This window comes from Arachis hypogaea, chromosome 18 (genome assembly GCF_003086295.3).
Source record: "Arachis hypogaea cultivar Tifrunner chromosome 18, arahy.Tifrunner.gnm2.J5K5, whole genome shotgun sequence".
NCBI classification, from domain to species: Eukaryota; Viridiplantae; Streptophyta; class Magnoliopsida; order Fabales; family Fabaceae; genus Arachis; species Arachis hypogaea.
In genome coordinates this window covers 81,926,676-81,949,260 of record NC_092053.1, presented here as the reverse complement: position 1 = coordinate 81,949,260, position 22,585 = coordinate 81,926,676, and the positions used below count along the sequence as shown (strand labels likewise).

Genomic DNA, 22,585 nt, shown 5'->3' with positions numbered 1-22,585 from the left:
TTTCTGGAAAGCCCAGGATGTCTATTTTCCAACGCAATTGAGATCGTGCTAATTGGGCTTCTGTAGCTCCAGAAAATCCACTTCGAGTGCAGGGAGGTCAGAATCCAACAGCATCTGCAGTCCTTTTTCAGCCTCTGAATCAAATTTTTGCTCAGGTCCCTCAATTTCAGCCAGAAAATACCTGAAATCACAGAAAAATACACAAACTCATAGTAAAGTCCAGAAATATGATTTTTATTTAAAAACTAATAAAAATATAATAAAAACTAATTAAAATATACTAAAAATATACTAAAAATAATGCCAAAAAGCATATAAATTATCCGCTCATCAAAGAAGCATCTCACTTCCTGCGATTGGAGCAAACAACTTTGAGCTTAAGCCTCAATTAGTTTCTCTAATGTAGCAGAATTGCAAGTCTTATGGACTTCCAATGGAAGATCCTCATCAGTTTTTAGATGAATTCTTGCAAATCTGTGACACTGTCAAAACCAGTGGAGTTGATCTCGAGGTCTACAGGCTTCTGCTTTTCCCTTTTGCTGTAAGAGACAGAGCTAGAACATGGTTGGATTCACAACCTAAGGATAGCCTGAACTCTTGGGATAAGCTGGTTAGTACTTTTCTGGCCAAATTCTTTCCACCTCAAAAGATGAGCAAGCTTAGAGTGGAAATCCAAACCTTCAGACAGAAGGAAGGAGAATCCCTTTATGAAGCTTGGGAAAGATACAAGCAACTGATCAAATGGTGTCCTACTGACATGCTTCTAGAATGGAGCATCATAAGTATATTCTATGATGGTCTGTCTGAGTTGTCAAAAATGTCATTGGACCATTCTGCAGGAGGATCTCTTCACGTGAAAACCCCTGCAGAAGCTCAGGAACTCATTGAAATGGTTTCAAATAACCAGTTCATGTACACCTCTGAGAGGAATCCTGTGAACAATGGGACGCCTCAGAAGAAGGGAGTCCTTGAAATTGATACTCTAAATACCATATTGGCTCAGAACAAAATATTGACTCAGCAAGTCAATATGATTTCTCAAAGTCTGAATGGATTGCAAGCTGCATCCAACAGTACTAAAGAAGCATCTTCTGAAGAAGAAGCTTATGATCCTGAGAATCCTGCAATGGCAGAGGTGAATTACATGGGAGAACCCTATGGAAACACCTATAACCCTTCATGGAGAAATCACCCAAATTTCTCATGGAAGGATCAACAGAAGCCTAATCAAGGCTTTCATAATAATAATGGTGGAAGGAATAGTTTAGCAATAGCAAGCCTTTTCCATCATCTTCTCAGCAACAGACAGAGAATTCTGAACAGAGTCATTCTGGCTTGGCAACCATAGTCTCTAATCTATCCAAGACCACAATAAGTTTCATGAATGAAACAAGATCCTCTATTAGAAATTTGGAGGCACAGGTGGGTCAGCTGAGTAAGAAGTTTACTGAAACTCCTCCCAGTACTCTCCCAAGCAATACAGAAGAAAACCCCAAGAGAGAGTGCAAGGCCATGACCATGACCAACATGGCCGAACCTGGAGAGAGTGAGGAGGACGTGAGTCCCAGTGAGAAAATCCTCATGGGACGTCCTCTGGACAGAAAGAAATTTCCCTTTGAGGAACCAAAGGAATCTGAGGCTCATACAGAGACCATAGAGATTCCACTGAACATCCTTCTGCCACTCATGAGCTCTGATGAATATTCTTCCTCTGAAGAGGATGAAGACATCACTAAAGAGCAAGTTGCTAAATATCTAGGAGCAATCATGAAGCTGAATGCCAAGTTATTTGGTAATGAGACTTGGGAGGATGAACCCCCCTTGTTCACTGATGAGCGGATAATTTATACGCCTTTTGGCACTATTTTTAGTATGTTTTTAGTAGAATCTAGTTACTTTTAGGCATGTTTTCATTAGTTTTTATGTTAAATTCACATTTCTGGACTTTACTATGAGTTTGTGTGTTTTTCTGTGATTTCAGGTATTTTCTGACTGAAATTGGGGGACTTGAGCAAAAATCAGATTCAGAGGTTGAAGAAGGACTGCTGATGTTGTTGGATTCTGACCTCCCTGCACTCAAAGTGGATTTTCTGGAGCTACAAAACTCAAAATGGCGCGCTTCCAATTGCGTTGGAAAGTAGACATCCAGGGCTTTCCAGCAATATATAATAGTCCATACTTTGGCCAAGTTTAGATGACGTAAAAAGGCGTTGAACGCCAGTTCTACGCTGCTGTCTGGATTTAAACGCCAGAAACACGTCACAAACCAGAGTTGAACGCCAGAAATATGTTACAACCTGGCGTTCAACTCCAGAAAGAGCCTCTGCATGTGTAACATTCAAGCTCAGCCCAAGCACACACCAAGTGGGCCCCGGAAGTGGATTTATGCATTAATTACTTACTTCTGTAAACCCTAGTAGTTAGTTTATTATAAATAAAACTTTTTACTATTGTATTTGACATCATGGGACGTCTGGTTCTTAGATCAGAGGGGCTGGCCATTCGGCCATGCCTGGACCTTTCACTTATGTATTTTCAACGGTAGAGTTTCTACACTCCATAGATTAAGTTGTGGAGCTCTGCTGTTCCTCAAAGATTAATGCAAAGTACTACTGTTTTTCTATTCAATTTAACTTATTCCGCTTCTAAGATATTCATTCGCACTTCAACCTGAATGTGATGAATGTGACAATCATCATCATTCCCTATGAACGCGTGCGTCACAACCACTTCCGTACTACTTTAGATTGAATGAGTATCTCTTGGATCTCTTAATCAGAATCTTCGTGGTATAAGCTAGATTGATGGCGGCATTCATGAGAGTCCGGAAAGTCTAAACCTTGTCTGTGGTATTCTGAGTAGGACTCTGGGATTGAATGACTGTGACGAACTTCAAACTCGCGAGTGCTGGGCGTAGTGACAGACGCAAAAGGAGGGTGAATCCTATTCCAGTATGATCGAGAACCTCAGATGATTAGCCGTGCTGTGACAGAGCATTTGGACCATTTTCACAAGAGGATAGGATGCAGCCGTTGACAAGGGTGATGCCTCCAGACGATTAGCCATGCAGTGACAGCGCATCGGACCATTTTCCAGAGAGGATTAAAAGTAGACATTGACAACGGTGATGTCCTTACATAAAGCCAGCCATGGAAAGGAGTAGGATTGATTGGATGAAGACAGCAGGAAAGTAGAGGTTCAGAGGAACGAAAGCATCTCTATACGCTTATCTGAAATTCTCTCCAGTAATATACATAAGTATTTCTATCTTTATTTTCTGTTTAATTAGTATTATTTTCGAAAACTCCATAATCAATCATTATGCGCCTGACTGAGATTTAAAAGGTGACCATAGCTTGCTTCATACCAACAATCTCCGTCGGATCGACCCTTACTCACGTAAGGTTTATTACTTGGACGACCCAGTGCACTTGCTGGTTAGTTGTATCGAAGTTGTGAATGAAAAATGATTTATTAAGATGTGCGTATAGAGTTTCTGACGCCGTTGCCTGAGATCACAATTTCGTGCACCAAGTTTTTGGCGCCGTTGCCGGGGATTATTCGAGTTTGGACAACTGACGGTTCATCTTGTTGCTCAGATTAGGTAATTTTCTTTTTGTTTTATTTTCAAAAATTTTTCAAAAAAAATCTTTCAAAAATTTCTCCTTTGTTTTCGAAAAAAATTTTAAAATAAAAATGTTTTCAAAAATATATTTTTCTTCAGAATTTTTAAGAATGAATTCTAGTGTTTCATGAAGCATGTTGAAGCCTGGCTGGCTGTAAAGCCATGTCTAATTCTTTTGGATAGGGAATGTCAGGCGTGTCATGTCTGAGTTACATACTAAAGCTTCGCTGGCTATTAAGCCATGCCTGACCCTTTGATTGGAGCTTTAGTTTAAAGAGCATAAGATTCCTGGAATTCATATTAAAAATTTTGGAATCCTTATTTTTCTTTTTCAAAATGATTTTCGAAAAAATTAAAAGAAAATACAAAAAAGATCATAAAATCATAAAAATCAAAAATATTTTGTGTTTCTTATTTGAGTCTTGAGTCAATTTTAAGTTTGGTGTCAATTGCATGTTTTAAAGTTTGCATAAAATTTTTTAAAAATTCATGCATTCATAGTGTTCTTCATGATCTTTAGGTTGTTCTTGGTAAGTCTTCTTGTTTGATCTTGATGTTTTCCTGTTTTGTGTCTTTTCTTATTTTTCATATGCATTCTTGCATCCATAGAGTCTAAACATGAAAGATTTCTAAGTTTGGTGTCTTGCATGTTTTCTTTGCATATAAAATTTTCAAAAATATGTTCTTGATGTTCATCATGATCTTCAAAGTGTTCTTGGTGTTCATCTTGACATTCATAGCATTCTTGCATACATTCCTTGCTTTGATCCATAACTTTCATGCATTGCATCATTTTGCATGTTTTTTTTCTCTCTCATCATAAAAATTCAAAAATCAAAAAAATATCTTCCCTTTTTCTCTCTCAAAATTTCGAAAATTAGATTTGACTTTTTCAAAAATTTTTAAAATCTAGTTGTTTTTTTTTATGAGTCAAATCAAATTTTCAATTTAAAAATCTTATCTTTTTCAAAATCTTTTTCAAAAATCAAATCTTTTCCATTTTTTTTATTTATTTTCAAAAATTTTAAAAATATTTTTCAAAAATCTTTTTCTTATCTTTATCTCCTAATTTTCGAAAATAACATCAACAATTAATGTTTTGATTCAAAAATTTCAAGTTTGTTACTTGCTTGTTAAGAAAGATTCAAACTTTGAGTTCTAGAATCATATCTTGTGATTTCTTGTGAATCAAGTCATTAATTGTGATTTTAAAAATCAAATCTTTTTTAAAACTAATTTCAATCATATCTTTTCAAAAATATCTCTTTATCTTATCTTTTTCAAAATTTGATTTTAAAATATCCTTTCTAAACTTCTTATCCTCTTATCTCTTCAAAATTGATTTTCAAATTTATTTCAACTAACTAACTAACTTTTTGTTTGTTTCTTATCTTTTTCAAAACTACCTAACTAACTCCCTCTCTCTCTAATTTTCGAAAATATCTTCCCTCTTTTGCAAAATTTCTTTTTAATTAACTAATTATTATAATTTTTGATTTTAAAATTTCAAAAATTACTAACCTTTTTCAAAAACTATTTTCGAAAACCACTAACTCTTTTTCAAAAATTATTTTCGAAAATTCACTCTCCCTCTCTTATCTCCTTCTATTTATTTATTCATCTACTAACACTTCATCTCACCCAAATTCGAACCCTCTCTTCCATCTGTGTTTGAATTTTTTCTTTTTCTTTTCTTCTACTCACATAGGGACCTCTATACTGTGGTAAAAACGACCCCTATTATTATTATTTTTCTGTCCCTCTTTTTCATATGAGCAGGAGCAAGGACAAGAATATTCTTGTTGAAGTAGATCCAGAACTTAAAAGGACTCTGAAGAGGAAACTAAGAGAAGCTAAATTACAACAATCCAGCAAGCACCTTTTAGAAATTTTCGAACAAGAAGAGGAAATGGCAGCCGAAAATAATAATAATGCAAGGAGGATGCTTGGTGACTTTACTGCACCTAATTCCAATTTACATGGAAGAAGCATCTCCATTCCTGCCATTGGAGCAAACAATTTTGAGCTTAAACCTCAATTAGTTTCTCTGATGCAGCAGAACTGCAAGTTTCATGGACTTCCATCTGAAGATCATTTTCAGTTCTTAACTGAATTCTTGCAGATATGTGATACTGTTAAGACTAAAAGAGTAGATCTTGAAGTCTACAGGCTCATGCTTTTCCCTTTTGCTGTGAGAGACAGAGCTAGAATATGGTTGGACTCTCAACCCAAAGATAGCCTGAACTCTTGGGATAAGCTGGTCAAGGCTTTCCTAGCCAAGTTCTTTCCTCCTCAAAAGTTGAGTAAGCTTAGAGTGGATGTTCAGACCTTCAGACAGAAAGAAGGTGAATCCCTCTATGAAGCTTGGGAGAGATACAAAGGACTGACCAAAAAGTGTCCTTCTGACATGCTTTCAGAATGGACCATCCTGGACATATTCTATGATGGTCTGTCTGAATTAGCTAAAATATCATTGGATACCTCTGCAGGTGGATCCATTCACTTAAAGAAATCGCCTGCAGAAGCTCAAGAACTCATTGACATGGTTGCTATTAACCAGTTCATGTACACTTCTGAGAGGAATCCTGTGAATAATGGGACGCCTATGAAGAAGGGAGTTCTTGAAAATGATACTCTGAATACCATATTGGCTCAGAATAAAATATTGACTCAGCAAGTCAATATGATTTCTCAGAGTCTGAATGGAATGCAAGCTGCATCCAACAGTACTCAAGAGGCATCTTCTGAAGAAGAAGCTTATGATCCTGAGAACCCTGCAATAGCAAAGGTAAATTACTTAGGTGAACCTTATGGAAACACCTATAATCCATCATGGAGAAATCATCCAAATCTATCATGGAAGGATCAACAAAAGCCTCAACAAGGCTTTAATAATGGTGAAAGATACAGGTTTAGCAATAGCAAGCCTTGTCCATCATCCACTCAGCAACAGACTGAGAATTCTGAGCAGAATCCATCTAGCTTAGCAAATTTAGTCTCTGATCTATCTAAGGCCACTGTGAGTTTCATGAATGAAACAAGGTCTTCCATTAGAAATTTGGAAGCACAAGTGGGCCAGATGAGTAAAAGGATCACTGAAATCCCTCCTAGTACTCTCCCAAGCAATACAGAAGAAAATCCAAAAGGAGAGTGCAAGGCCATTGACATAACCACCATGGCCGAACCTGTAAGGGAGGTTGAGGACGTGAATCCCAGTGAGGAAGACCTCCTAGGACGTCCAGTGATCAATAAGGAGTTTCCCTCTGAGGAACCAAAGGAATCTGAGACTCATCTAGAGACCATAGAGATTCTATTGAACCTCCTTATGCCATTCATGAGCTCTGATGAGTATTCCTCTTCTGAAGAGAATGAGGATGTTACTCAAGAGCAAGTTGCCAAGTACCTTGGTGCAATCATGAAGTTGAATGCCAAATTATTTGGTATTGAGACTTGGGAGGATGAACCTCCCTTGTTCACCAATGAACTAAGTGATCTGGATCAACTGACGTTGCCTCAGAAGAAACAGGATCCTGGAAAGTTCGTAATACCTTGTACCATAGGCAACATGATCTTTGAAAAGGCTCTGTGTGACCTTGGGTCAGGGATAAACCTCATGCCCCTCTCTGTAATAGAGACACTGGGAATCTATGGGGTGCAAGCTGCTAAAATCTCATTAGAGATGGCAGACAATTCAAGAAAACAGGCTTATGGACAAGTAGAGGACGTATTAGTAAAGGTCGAAGGCCTTTACATCCCTGCTGATTTCATAGTCCTAGATACTGGGAAGGATGAGGATGAATTCATCATCCTTGGAAGACCCTTCCTAGCCACAGCAAGAGCTGTGATTGATGTTGACAGAGGTGAATTAGTCCTTCAATTGAATAAGGACTCCCTTGTGTTTACAACTCGAGGTCATCCTTCTGTAAACATAGAGAGGAAGCATAAAAAGCTTCTCTCACTGCAGAGTCAACCAGAGCCCCCACAGTCAAACTTTAAGTTTGGTGTTGGGAGGCCACAACCAAACTCTAAGTTTGGTGTTGAACTCCCATATCCAAACTCTAAGTTTGGTGTTGGGAAGTCTCAACAATGCTCTGAACATCTGTGAGGCTCCATGAGAGCCCACTGTCAAGCTATTGACATTAAAGAAGCGCTTGTTGGGAGGCAACCCAATTTTCATTTATCTAATTTTATTTTTCTTGTTCTTTCATGTTTTATTAGGTTCATGATCATGTGGAGTCACAAAATAAATATAAAAATTGAAAACGGAATCAAAAACAGCAGAAGAAAAATCACACCCTGGAGGAAGACCTTACTGGCCTTTAAACGCCAGTAAGAAGCATCTGGCTGGCGTTCAACGCTAGAACAGAGCATGGTTCTGGCGCTGAACGCCCAAAATGGGCAGCATCTAGGCGTTTGAACGCCAGAATTGCACCCTGGAGAAGAGCTGGCGCTGAACGCCCAGAACAAGCATGGTTCTGGCGTTCAACGCCAGAAATGGGTAATAAATGGGCGTTCAACGCCCAGAACAAGCACCAATCTGGCGCTGAACGCCCAGAGTTGTGTGCAAGGGCATTTTGCATGCCTAATTTGGTGCAAGGTTGTAAATCCTTGAACACCTCAGGATCTGTGGACCCCACAAGATCACCTCAAGATCTGTGGACCCTAGAGGATCCCCACCTACCTCCACTCACTTCTTCTCACCCCTCTTTCACACTATCTCATAAACACTCTTCCCCAAAACTCTTCACCAATCACCTCAATCTCTCTTCCCTATCACTACTTTACCACTCACATCCATACACCCCACCTACCTTAAAAATTCAAAATCTCTTTCCCACCCATATGACCGAATACACACATCCCTCCATCTCCTCCATATCTTCTTCTTCTTCTTATATTCTTTCTTCTCTTGCTCGAGGGCGAGCAATATTCTAAGTTTGGTGTGGTAAAAGCATAAGCTTTTTGTTTTTCCATTACCATTAATGGCACCTAAGGCCAGAGAAACCTCAAGAAGAGGAAAGGGAAGACAATTGCTTCCACCTCTGAGCCATGGGAGATTGAAAGATTCATCTCACAAGCCCATCACTAAGAAAATGATGGAGCAAACAAGAGAGCACATTCATGGATCTCAACAGTCACATGAAGAAGCTCATCATCAAGAAGCCCCTGAGATACCTCAAGGGATGCACTTTCCTCCACAGAATTTTTGGGAGCAAATCAACACCTCCCTAGGAGAATTAAGTTCCAACATGGGACAACTAAGGGTGGAACATCAAGAGCACTCCATCATCCTTCATGAAATAAGAGAAGATCAAAAAGCAATGAGGGAGGAGCAACAAAGACAAGGAAGAGACATAGAAGAGCTCAAGGACATCATTGGTTCCTCAAGAAGGAAATGCCACCATCACTAAGGTGGACTCATTCCTTGTTCTTATTCTCTATTTTTCGTTTTCTCTATGTTAAGTGCTTATCCATGTTTGTGTCTTCATTACATGATCATTAGTATTTAGTAACTATGTCTTAAAGTTATGAATGTCCTATGAATCCATCACCTCTCTTAAATGAAAAAATGTTTTAATTCAAAAGAACAAGAAGTACATGAGTTTCGAATTTATCCTTGAACTTAGTTTAATTATATTGATGTGGTGACAATACTTTTTGTTTTCTGAATGAATGCTTGAACAGTGCATATGTCTTTTGAAGTTGTTGTTTTAGAATGTTAAATATGGTGGCTCTTGAAAGAATGATGATAAGGAGACATGTTATTTGATAATCTGAAAAATCATAAAAATGATTCTTGAAGCAAGAAAAAGTAGCAAAGAACAAAGCTTGCAGAAAAAAATATAGGCGAAAAAAAAAAAGAAAAAGCAAGCAGAAAAAGCCAAAAGCTCTTAAAACCAAGAGGCAAGAGCAAAAAGCCAATAACCCTTAAAACCAAAAGGCAAGGGTAAATAGAAAGGATCCCAAGGCTTTGAGCATCAGTGGATAGGAGGGCCTAAAGGAATAAAATCTTGGCCTAAGCGGCTAAACCAAGCTATCCCTAACCATGTGCTTGTGGCGTGTAGGTGTCAAGTGAAAACTTGAGACTGAGCGGTTAAAGTCAAGGTCCAAAGCAAAAAAAAGAGTGTGCTTAAGAACCCTGGACACCTCTAATTGGGGACTTTAGCAAAGCTGAGTCACAATCTGAAAAGGTTCACCCAGTTATGTGTCTGTGGCATTTATGTATCTGGTGGTAATACTGGAAAACAAAGTGCTTAGGGCCACAGCCAAGACTCACAAAATAGCTGTGTTCAAGAATCATCATACTGAACTAGGAGAATCAATAACACTATCTGAACTCTGAGTTCCTAGAGATGCCAATCATTCTGAACTTCAATGGATAAAGTGAGATGCCAAAACTATTCAAGAGGCAAAAAGCTACAAGTCCCACTCATTTAATTGGAGCTATGTTTCATTCATAGTTTGGAATTTATAGTATATTCTCTTCTTTTTATCCTATTTGATTTTCAGTTGCTTGGGGACAAGCAACAATTTAAGTTTGGTGTTGTGATGAGCGGATAATTTATACGCTTTTTGGCACTGTTTTTAGTATGTTTTTAGTAGAATCTAGTTACTTTTAGGGATGTTTTCATTAGTTTTTATGTTAAATTCACATTTCTGGATTTTACTATGAGTTTGTGTGTTTTTTTGTGATTTCAGGTATTTTCTGACTGAAATTGAGGGACTTGAGCAAAAATCAGATTCAGAGGTTGAAGAAGGACTGCTGATGTTGTTGGATTCTGACCTCCCTGCACTCAAAGTGGATTTTCTGGAGCTACAGAAATCAAAATGGCGCGCTTCTAATTGCGTTGGAAAGTAGACATCTAGGGCTTTCCAGCAATATATAATAGTCTATACTTTGGCCAAGTTTTGATGACGTAAAAGGGCGTTGAACGCCAGTTCTACGCTGCTATCTGGAGTTAAACGCCAGAAACACGTCACAAACCAGAGTTGAACGCCAGAAATACGTTACAACCTGGCGTTCAACTCCAGAAAGAGCCTCTGCACGTGTAACATTCAAGCTCAGCCCAAGCACACACCAAGTGGGCCCCGAAAGTGGATTTATGCATCAATTACTTACTTCTGTAAACCCTAGTAGCTAGTTTATTATAAATAGAACTTTTTACTATTGTATTTGACATCTTGGGACGTCTGGTTCTTAGATCAGAGGGGCTGGCCATTCAGCCATGCCTGGACCTTTCACTTATGTATTTTCAACAGTAGAGTTTCTACACTCCATAGATTAAGGTGTGGAGCTCTACTGTTCCTCAAAGATTAATGCAAAGTACTACTGTTTTTCTATTCAATTCAACTTATTCCGCTTCTAAGATATTCATTCGCACTTCAACCTGAATGTGATGAACGTGACAATCATCATCATTCCCTATGAACGCGTGCCTGACAACCACTTCCGTTCTACTTTAGATTGAATGAGTATCTCTTGGATCTCTTAATCAGAATCTTCGTGGTATAAGCTAGATTGATGGCGGCATTCATGAGAGTCCGGAAAGTCTAAACCTTGTCTGTGGTATTCTGAGTAGGACTCTGGGATTGAATGACTATGATGAACTTCAAACTCGCGAGTGCTGGGCGTAGTGACAGACGCAAAAGGAGGGTGAATCCTATTCCAGTATGATCGAGAACCTCAGATGATTAGCCGTGCTGTGACAGAGCATTTAGACCATTTTCACAAGAGGATAGGATGCAGCCATTGACAAGGGTGATGCCTCCAGACGATTAGCCATGCAATTACAGCGCATCGGACCATTTTCCAGAGAGGATTAAAAGTAGCCATTGACAACGGTGATGTCCTTACATAAAGCCAGCCATGGAAAGGAGTAGGATTGATTGGATGAAGACAGCAGAAAAGCAGAGGTTCAGAGGAACAAAAGCATCTCTATACGCTTATCTGAAATTCTCACCAGTAATATACAAAAGTATTTCTATCTTTATTTTCTGTTTAATTAGTATTATTTTCGAAAACTCCATAAACAATCATTATCCGCCTAACTGAGATTTACAAGGTGACCGTAGCTTACTTCATACCAACAATCTCCGTGGGATCGACCCTTACTCACGTAAGGTTTATTACTTGGACGACCCAGTGCACTTGCTGGTTAGTTGTATCAAAGTTGTGAATGAAAAATGATTTATTAAGACGTGCGTACAGATTTTCTGGCGCCGTTGCCTGAGATCACAATTTCGTGCACCATTCACCAATGAACTGAATGCATTAATGAGGCAGACATTACCTCAGAAGAAACCGGATCCCAGAAAATTCTTCATACTTTGTACCATAGGCACCATGACCTTTGAGAAGGCTCTGTGTGACCTGGGGTCAGGGATAAACCTCATGCCACTCTCTGTAATGGAGAAATTGGAAATTTTTGAGGTACAAGCTGCAAGAATCTCACTAGAGATGGCAGACAAATCAATGAAATAGGCTTATGGACTAGTAGAGGACGTGCTAGTAAAGGTTGAAGGTCTTTACATCCCTACTGATTTCATAATCCTAGACACTGGGAAGGATGAGGATGAATCCATCATCCTTGGCAGACCCTTTCTAGCAACAGCAAAAGCTGTGATTGATGTTGACAGAGGAGATTTGGTCCTTCAGTTGAATGAGGACTACCTTGTATTCAAGACTCAAGGTTCTCCTTCTGTAACAATGGAGAGGAAGCATGAAAAGCTTCTCTCAATACAGAGTCAAACAAAACCCCCACATTCAAACTCTAAGTTTGGTATTGGGAGGCCACAACCAAACTCTAGGTTTGGTGTTGAGAGGCCCCAACCCTGCTCTGATTATCTGTGAGGCTCCATGAGAGCTCACTGTCAAGCTATTGACATTAAAGAAGCGCTTGTTGGGAGGCAACCTAATGTTATTTAATTATATCTATTTATTTTCCATTGCTATTTTATGTTTTCTTTAGGTTGATGATCTTGTGAAGTCACAAAAACAACTGAAAAATCAAAAACAGAATGAAAAAACAGCATTAAAAACAGCTCACCCTGGAGGAAGAGCTTACTGGCATTTAAACGCCAGTAAGAAACAGCAGACTGGTGTTTAACACCAGAAAGAAGCATCAAGCTGGCATTAAACGCCAGAAACAAGCACCAAACTGGCGTTTAACGCCAGAATAGAGCATCTACTTGGCGTCGAACGCCAAGAATGGGAGAAAAGCTGGCGTTAAACGCCATAAACAAGCAGCAACCTAGCGTTTAATGCCAGAAGTGCACAAGGGCATTTTGCACGCCTAAATGGAGCAGGGATGTTAAGTTCTTGACCTCTCAGGATCTGTGGACCCCACAGGATCCCCACGTACCCCACCTCTTCTTCTCTCCTCTTCACACCCTTTCATAACACTCTTCCCCAAATACCCTTCACGAATCACCTCCATATCTCTTTCCCAAATACTCCTCACCACTCACATCCATCTACTCTTCCCCAAAAACCCCACCTACCTCCAAATTCAAAAATCCTTTCCCTCCCAAACCCAACCCTAATACACGAAATCTAACCCTTCCCCCACCCCTATATAAACCCCTCAACACTATCTCATTTTCACACATTACAAACACTTCTTCTCCCCCTTGGCCGAATACACACTTCCCCTCCATCTACTCTATTTTCTTCTTCTTCTACTATTTTCCTTCTTCTTTTGCTCGAGGACGAGTAAACATTTTAAGTTTGGTGTGGTAAAAGTGTTGCTTTTTGTTTCTCCATAACCATTAATGGCACCTAAGGCCAGAGAAACCTCTAGAAAGAGGAAAGGGAAGGCAATTGCTTCCACTTCTGAATCATGGGAGATGGAGAGATTCATCTCAAAGGTCCATCAAGATGACTTCTATGAAGTTGTGGCCAAGAAAAAGGTGATCCCTGAGGTCCCTTTTAAGCTCAAAAAGGGCGAATATCCAGAGATTCGACAAGAGGTTAGAAGAAGAGGATGGGAAGTACTCTCCATCCTATTCAACAAGTCGGAATCCTAATGGTTCAAGAGTTCTATGCAAACGCATGGATCACTAGGAACCATGATCAAAGTATGAACCCAAACCTAAAGGATTGGCTTACAATGGTTCGGGGAAAATACTTAGATTTCAGTCCAGAATATGTAAGGTTGGCATTCAACTTGCCAATGATGCAAGAAAATGCACGCCCCTACATTAGAAGGGTCAACTTTGATCAAAGGTTGGACCAAGTCCTCATGGACATATGTGTAGAAGGAGCTCAATGGAAAGTTGACTCAAGAGGCAAGTCGGTTCAATTGAGAAGACCGGACCTAAAGCCTGTAGCTAGAGGATGGTTGGAGTTCATCCAACGCTCTATCATTCCTACTAGCAACAGATCCGAAGTAACTGTGGATCAGGCCATCATGATCCATAGTATCATGATTGGGGAGGAAGTGGAAGTTCATGAGATTATACCTCAAGAACTCTACAAGGTGGCTGACAAGTCCTTCACTTTGGCAAGGTTAGCCTTTCCTCACCTTATTTGCCAACTCTGCAATTCGGCTGGGATTGACATAGAGGGAGACATCCTCATTGAAGAGGACAAGCCCATGATAAACTCTGATTTTGTGGTTTATCTTGTGCTTATTTTGGGGGATTTTATCATATTTTCTCACATTTATTCAATGAAATAGCATGATTTTGCAATTCTCCCTTGATTTGTGCTTAAATGTGAAAACATGCTTTTTAGGCCTTAAAATAGCTAAATTTAACTTACTTTAATTCCATTCGATGCCTTGATATGTTTATTGAGTGATTTCAGGTTCATAAGGTAAGTATTGGATGGAAGAAGTGAGGAGAAAAGCATGCAAACTGGGAGAACTCATGAAGAAATGAAGGAACCGTAAAGATGTCAAGCCCGATCTGCTGGCACTCAATCGACCATAACTTGAGCTAAAGAGGTCCAAATGAAGCGGTTCCAGTTGCATTGGAAAGCTAACATCCCAGGCTTCGAAATGATATAAAATTTGCCATATGTTGCCTGACGCATAGGGGCGCGCACGTGCCATGTGCGCGCGCGTGCCGATGGAGCACGTGGGTCCACTTTAGTGAAATCACCCCCAGCGATTTCTGAAGCATTTTGGGCCCAATCCAACCCATTTCTGATGCTATTGAACCAAGGATTGGAGGAAGAATGAAACAAAATAGTCAGAGTTTAGTTTTTCATCATGTTTTAGGAGTAGAATTCTAGAGAGAGATGCTCTCTCCTCTCTCTAGATTTAGGATAGAAATTAGGGTAGAGTTAGATTAATCTCTCTCAAATCCATCTTTCAATTCTTGCTTTGATTTCAATTCTCTTTATATTTGAGTGTTCTATGGTCTTGATCTTCTAGTTTTACTTGTTAATTTCTCATTTTGCACTCTTTTATGTTTATGAACATTGTTGGATCTCAATTTCTTTTGATGCAATTTTATATTTCCATGTCTCTTGATGTTTATCTTGCTTGTTATTATGGATTTCTTGCTTATGATAGTTATGGGTTTCATTAATTCTAGTATTTTGTGATGTTTACTTTTTTGCACTCTAAATGTTTGATGAAATGTTTACACTAGTTTTTGAGTAGTTCTCTTTGCTCTTGGCCTAGGCTAAGGGAACTGAGTGACCTTGAGTCATTGGGTCTCATTAGATTGGTGATTTGAGAACCCTTGGTGATCAATTTGATACTCATTGATGCCAACCCACTACTAATCTAATTAGTAGGTAGGTTGGGACTTATGGGTTGATGTGATCAAAGCCATTTGACGTACTTCAAGTCTAGGAGTAGATATTACGTACTTAAGACTTTTGGAAGTAGACTTAATGAGCTTGGCCTCTCATAATTATCAATGTTTGGTATGTAGACAAGGATGGTGATCTCAATTACCTATGTCTAGCCAAGAGTTCTTTTCCATTTATTTTGTTAGTTCATTGTTCATTTACTTTTCTTGCCATTTAATTTTTCTTGCCATTTATTTTCTTGCCAATAATTGAGCATTTCATTGTAATTCCTTGTGAGATGACCCGGAGTTTAAATACTCCGGTTAATTTTCATTTGGGGTTTGTTACATGTGACAACTCAAATTTTTTATGTGAGAATTGTTTGTTAGTTTAGAACTATGCTTACAACGAAGTTCTTATTTCTAGAAGAGAAATTCTAAACCATTGAGAAAAACTCGTTCATCAGCCCATCACTAAGTAAAGGATGGAGCAAACAAGAGATCATGGACCTCAACAAGAGCATGATGAAATTCCTCATCATGAAATCCCTGAGATGCCTCAAGGGATGCACTTTCCTCCACAAAACTATTGGGAGCAAATCAACACCTCCCTAGGAGAACTAAGTTCCAACATGGGACAACTAAGGATGGAGTACCAAGAGCACTCCAACATTCTCCATGAGATTAGATAAGATCAAAGAGCTATGAGGGAGGAGCAACAAAGGCAAGGAAGAGACATAGAGGAGCTCAAGAACACCATTGGTTCTTCAAGAGAAAGAAGACGCCACCCTCACTAAGGTGGACCCGTTCCTTAATCTCTTTGTTCTTATTTTTCTATTTTTTGGTTTTTGAGCCTTATGTTTTATTTATGTTTGTGTCTTTACTACATGATCACTAGTATCTAACTGTCTATGTCTTAAAGCTATGAATGTCTTATGAATCCATCACCTCTCTTAAATGAAAAATGTTCTAAAAACAAAAGAACAAGAAGTACATGATTTCGAATTCATCCTTGAGCTTAGTTTAATTATTTTGATGTGGTGGCAACACTTTCTGCTTTCTGAACTAATGCTTGAACAGTGCATATGTCTTTTAAATTTGTTGTTTATGAATGTTAAAATTGTTGGCTCTTGAAAGAATAATGAAAAAGGAGAAATGTTATTGATAATCTGAAAAATCATAAAATTGATCCTTGAAGCAAGAAAAAGCAGTGAGTAACAAGGCTTGCGAAAAAAAATGGCGAAAATAAAAGAAAAAAAAGAGAGAAAGAAAAGAAAAAGTAAGCAGAAAAAGCCAATAACCCTTTAAACCAAAAGGCAAGGGTAAAAAGGATCCAAGGCTTTGAGCATTAATGGATAAGAGGGCCCAAATGAATAAAATCCTGGCCTAAGCGGCTAAACCAAGCTGTCCCTAACCATGTGCTTGTGGCGTGAAGGTGTCAAGCCAAAAGCTTGAGACTGAGCGGTTAAAGTCGTGATCTAAAGCAAAAAAAAAGGAGTGTGCTTAAGAACTCTGGACACCTCTAATTGGGGACTCTAGCAAAGCTGAGTTACAATCTGAAAAAGGTTCACCCAGTCATGTGTCTGTGGCATTTATGTATCCGGTGGTAATACTGGAAAACAAAGTGCTTAGGGCTACAGCCAAGACTCATAAAGTAGCTGTGTTCAAGAATCAACATACTAAACTAGGAAAATCAATAACACTATCTGAATTCTGAGTTCCTATAGATGTCAATCATTCTAAACCTCAAAGGATAAAGTGAGATGCCAAAACTGTTCAGAGGCAAAAAGCTACTAGTCCCGCTCATCTAATTGGAGCTAAGTTTCATTGATATTTTGGAATTTATAGTATATTCTCTTCTTTTTATCCTATTTGATTTTCAGTTGCTTGGGGACAAGCAACAATTTAAGTTTGGTGTTGTGATGAGCGGATAATTTATATGCTTTTGGTATTGTTTTTACATAGTTTTTAGTATGATTTAGTTAGTTTTCAGTATATTTTTATTCGTATTTAAATAAAAATCACATTTCTATACTTTACTATGAGTTTGTGTGTTTTTCTGTGATTTCAGGTAATTTCTGGCTGAAATTGAGGGACTTGAGCAAAAATCTAATTCAGAGGCTAAAGAAGGACTGCAGATGCTGTTGGATTCTGACCTCCCTGCACTCGAAATGGATTTTATGGTGCTACAGAAATCCAATTGGAGCGCTCTCAATTGCGTTGGAAAGCAGACATCTAGGGCTTTCCATAAATATATAATAGTCCATACTTTGCTCGAGCTTAGACGACGTAAACTGGCGTTCAAACGGAAACTTCCTGCCCAATTCTGGAGTTAAATGCCAGAAACAGGTTGCAAATCAGAGTTAAACGCCAGAAACAGGCTACAACCTGGCGTTTAACACCAAAAAGAGTCTCTACACATGAAAGCTCAATGCTCAGCCCAAGCACACACCAAGTGGGCCCGGAAGTGGATTTCTGCATCATTTACTTATCTCTATAAACCCTAGTAACTAGTTTAGTATAAATAGGACTTTTTACTATTGTATTTAAATCTATCTTTGGATCATTTTTAGATCTTTTGAACGTTTAGTCCTTAGACAATGGAGGCTGGCCTCACGGCCATGCCTGGAACTTCATTACTTATGTATTTTCAACGGTAGCATTTCTACACACCATAGATTAAGGTGTGGAGCTCTACTGTTCCTCATGAATTAATGCAAAGTACTATTGTTTTCTTATTCAATTCAAGCTTATTCCTATTCTAAGATATTCGCTTGCACTTTGATGAGCGGATAATTTATACGCTTTTTGACATTGTTTTTAGTATGTTTTTAATAGGATCTAGTTACTTTTAGGGATGTTTTTAATAGATTTTGTGTTAAATTCACATTTCTGGACTTTACTATGAGTTTGTGTGTTTTTCTATGATTTCAGGTATTTTCTGGCTGAAATTGAGGGACTTGAGCAGAAATCAGATTCAGAGGTTGAAAAAGGACTGCTGATGCTGTTGGATTCTGACCTCCCTGCACTCAAAGTGGATTTTCTGGGGCTACAGAACTCGAAATGGCGCGCTTCCAATTGCGTTGGAAAGTAGACATCCAGGGATTTCCAGCAATATATAATAGTCCATACTTTGGCCAAGAATTGACGACGTAAACTGGCGTTCAACGCCAACTTTCTACCCAAATCTGGCGTCCAGCGCCAGAAAAGGATCCAAAACCAGAGTTGAACGCCCAAACTGGCACAAAAACTGGCGTTCAACTCCACAAATGGCCTCTGCACGTGCAACACTTAAGCTCAGCCCAAACACACACCAAGTGGGCCCCGGAAGTGGATTTATACATCAAATACTTACTCATGTAAACCCTAGTAGCTAGTTTATTATAAATAGGACCTCGTACTATTGTATTAGGCATCTTTGGATTACCTTATGATCCTTTGATCACGTTTTAGGGGGCTGGCCATCTCGGCCATGCCTGGACCTTCACTTATGTATTTTTAACGGTAGAGTTTCTACACTCCATAGATTAAGGTGTGGAGCTCTGCTGTTCCTCAAAGATTAATGCAAAGTACTACTGTTTTCTATTCAATTCTTCTTATTTCGCTTCTAAGATATCTATTCGCACCCAAGAACGTGATGAAGGTGATGATTATATGTGACGCTCATCATCCTTCTCCCTTATGAACGCGTTCCTAACAAACACTTCTGTTCTACATGAATTAAGCTAGAATGAGTATCTCTTAGATCTCCTAACCGGAATCTTCGTGGCGTAAGCTAGAATGATGGCGGCATTCAAGAGAATCCGGAAGGTCTAAACCTTGTCTGTGGTATTCTGAGTAGGATTCAATGATTGAATGACTGAGACGAGCTTCAAACTCGCGAGTGCTGGGCGTTAGTGACAGACGCAAAAGGAGGGTGAATCCTATTCCAGCATGATCGAGAACCGACAGATGAATAGCCATGCCGTGACAGGGTGCGTGAGCATATTATTCACTGAGAGAAGGGGATGTAGCCACTGACAACGGTGATGCCCTTGCATAAAGCCAGCCATGGAAAGGAGTAAGACTGATTGGATGAAGATAGCAGGAAAGCAGAGGTTCAGAGGAACGAAAGCATCTCCATTCGCTTATCTGAAATTCCTACCAATGATTTACATAAGTATCTCTATCCCTATTCTATTATTTATTATTCGAAAACACCATTACCAATTTATATCTGCCTAACTGAGATTTGCAAGGTGACCATAGCTTGCTTCATACCAACAATCTCCGTGGGATTCGACCCTTACTCACGTAAGGTATTACTTGGACGACCCAGTGCACTTGCTGGTTAGTTGTATCGAAGTTGTGACAATCATGAATTAAGATCAGAGCACCAAGCTTTGGAGCCATTACCAGGATTTGTTCGAGCCTGGAGATCACAATTTCGTGCATCAAGTTTTTGGCGCCGTTGCCGGGGATTGTTCGAGTTTGGACAACTGACGGTTCATCTTGTTGCTCAGATTAGGTAATTTTCTTTTTGTCTTGTTTTCAAAAAATTTTTCAAAAATCTTTTAAAAATTCTTCCTTTGTTTTCGAAAAAAAAAATTTAAAATAAAAATGTTTTCAAAAATATATTTTCCTTTCAGAATTTTTAAGAATGAATTCTAGTGTTTCATTGAGCATGTTGAAGCCTGGCTGGCTGTAAAGCCATGTCTCAATTCTTATACTCAAGAGAAGAGCTTCTTTATCTTTCTTAGCCAATTGGCTGTTGAATGTAAGGAATGTCAGGCGTGTCAAGTCTGAGTTACATACTAAAGCTTGGCTGGCTATTAAGCCATGCCTGACCCTTTGATTGGAGCTTTAGAGCATAAGATTCCTGGAAGTCATATTAAAAATTTTGGAATCCTTATTTTCTTTTTCAAAATTATTTTTCGAAAAACATAAAATAAAAATCCAAAAAAAAAAAAATTTTGAAAATCATAAAAATCAAAAATATTTTTGTGTTTCTTGTTTGAGTCTTGAGTCATATCATAAGTTTGGTGTCACTTGCATATGCATCTTGCATTTTTTTTGAAAATATCATGCATTCATGGTGTTCTTCATGATCTTCAAGTTGTTCTTGGTAAGTCTTCTTGTTTGATCTTGATGATTTGTTGTTTTGTGTCTTTTCATGTTTATCATATGCATTCTTGAATTCTTAGTGCGTAAGCATTAAAGAATTCTAAGTTTGGTGTCTTACATGTTTTCTTTGCATTAAAAATTTTTCAAAAATATGTTCTTGATGTTCATCATGTTCTTCATAGTGTTCTTGGTGTTCATCTTGACATTCATAGCATTCTTGCATGCATTCATTGTTTTGATCTAAAAATTTCATGCATTGCATCCTTTTAGTGTTTTTCTCTTGCATCATAAAAATTCAAAAATCAAAAAAATATCTTTCCCTTTTTCTCTCCTCAAATTCGAAAATTTGGATTGACTTTTTCAAAAATTTTTAAAATCAAATTGTTTCTTATGAGTCAAATCAAATTTTCAATTTGAAAATCTTATCTTTTTCAAAATCTTTTTCAAAAATCAAATCTTTTTCAAAATCCTTAGTTATTTTCGAAAATTCCAAAAATATTTTTCAAAAATCTTTTTCTTATTTTTATATCAAATTTTCGAAAATAACATAAACAATTAATGTTTTGATTCAAAAATTTGAAGTTTGTTACTTGCTTGTTAAGAAAGATTCAAACTTTAAGTTCTAGAATCATATCTTGTGATTTCTTATGAATCAAGTCATTAATTGTGATTTTAAAAATCAAATCTTTTTTCAAATTTAATTTTATCATATCTTTTCAAAAATATCTTCTTATCTTATCTTTTTCAAAAAAAAATCTTTTCAAAATATCTTTTCTAACTTCCTAACTTCTTATCTTCTTAAAAATTTGTTTCAACTAACTAACTAACTTTTTGTTTGTTTCTTATCTTTTTCAAAACCACCTAACTAACTCTCTCTCTCTCATTTTTCGAAAATATCTCCCCTCTTTTTCAAAATTTCTTTTTAATTTATTAATTATTTTAATTTTTAAATCTTAATTTTCGAAAATTACTAACATATTTTTCAAAAACCATTTTTCAAAAATCACTAACTCTTTTTCAAAATAATTTTCGAAAATTATCCCTCCCCCATCTCATTCTATTTATTCATTCATATCCTAACATCTCATCTCACCTCTCTTCCATCCTCACAGTTGTGTTTCTTCCATTATATTACATTCTTTGTCTCCCTCTCTTCTTCCACTCACGCAGGAATCCCTATACTGTGGTATAAAGGATCTCTATTATTATTATTATTTTTCTGTGCCTTCTTCTTTGTCATATGAGCAGGAGCAAGGATAAGAACATTCTTGTGGAAGCAGATCCAGAACCTGAAAGGACTCTGAAGAGAAAATTAAGAGAAGCTAAAATACAACAATCCAGAGATAACCTTTCAGAAATTTTTGAACAGGCAGAGGAGATGGCAGTCGAAAATAATGATAATGTAAGGAAGATGCTTGGTGACTTTACTGCACCTAATTCCAATTTACATGGAAGAAGCATCTCCATTCCTGCCATTGGAGCAAACAACTTTGAGCTGAAACCTCAATTAGTTTCTCTGATGCAGCAGAACTGCAAGTTTCATGGACTTCCATCTGAAGATCCTTTTCAGTTCTTAACTGAATTCTTGCAGATATGTGATACTGTTAAGACTAATGGAGTAGATCCTGAAGTCTACAGGCTCATGCTTTTCCCTTTTGCTGTAAGAGGCAGAGCTAGATTATGGTTGGATTCTCAACCCAAAGACAGCCTGAACTCTTGGGATAAGCTGGTCACGGCTTTCTTAGCCAAGTACTTTCCTCCTCAAAAGCTGAGCAAGCTTAGAGCTGATGTTCAAACCTTCAGACAGAAAGAAGGTGATTCCCTCTATGAAGCTTGGGAAAGATACAAACAGTTGACCAAAAAGTGTCCTTCTGACATGCTTTCAGAATGGACCATCCTGGATATATTCTATGATGGTTTATCTGAGCTATCAAAGATGTCACTGGACACTTCTGCAGGTGGATCCATTCACCTAAAGAAAACGCCTGCAGAAGCTCAAGAACTCATTGACATGGTTGCTAATAACCAGTTCATGTACACTTCTGAAAGGAATCCTGTGAGTAATGGGACGCCTATGAAGAAGGGAGTTCTTGAAGTTGATACTCTGAATGCCAT

The 22,585-nt window shown here is 38.1% G+C and overlaps 3 non-coding genes across 3 annotated transcripts; all 3 read right to left on the bottom strand.

The window, feature by feature from the left end:
- Positions 1-655: 655 nt before the first annotated feature.
- On the bottom strand, positions 656-763 carry LOC112774200 (small nucleolar RNA R71). Its single transcript, XR_003188699.1, has one exon. It is a non-coding gene; the product is annotated as a small nucleolar RNA R71 (small nucleolar RNA).
- Positions 764-5,930: 5,167 nt separating this feature from the next.
- LOC112774791 (small nucleolar RNA R71) lies at positions 5,931-6,038 on the bottom strand. Its single transcript, XR_003189251.1, has one exon. It is a non-coding gene; the product is annotated as a small nucleolar RNA R71 (small nucleolar RNA).
- Positions 6,039-22,244: 16,206 nt separating this feature from the next.
- LOC112774303 (small nucleolar RNA R71) lies at positions 22,245-22,352 on the bottom strand. The gene has a single exon (XR_003188798.1). It is a non-coding gene; the product is annotated as a small nucleolar RNA R71 (small nucleolar RNA).
- Positions 22,353-22,585: the final 233 nt, after the last annotated feature.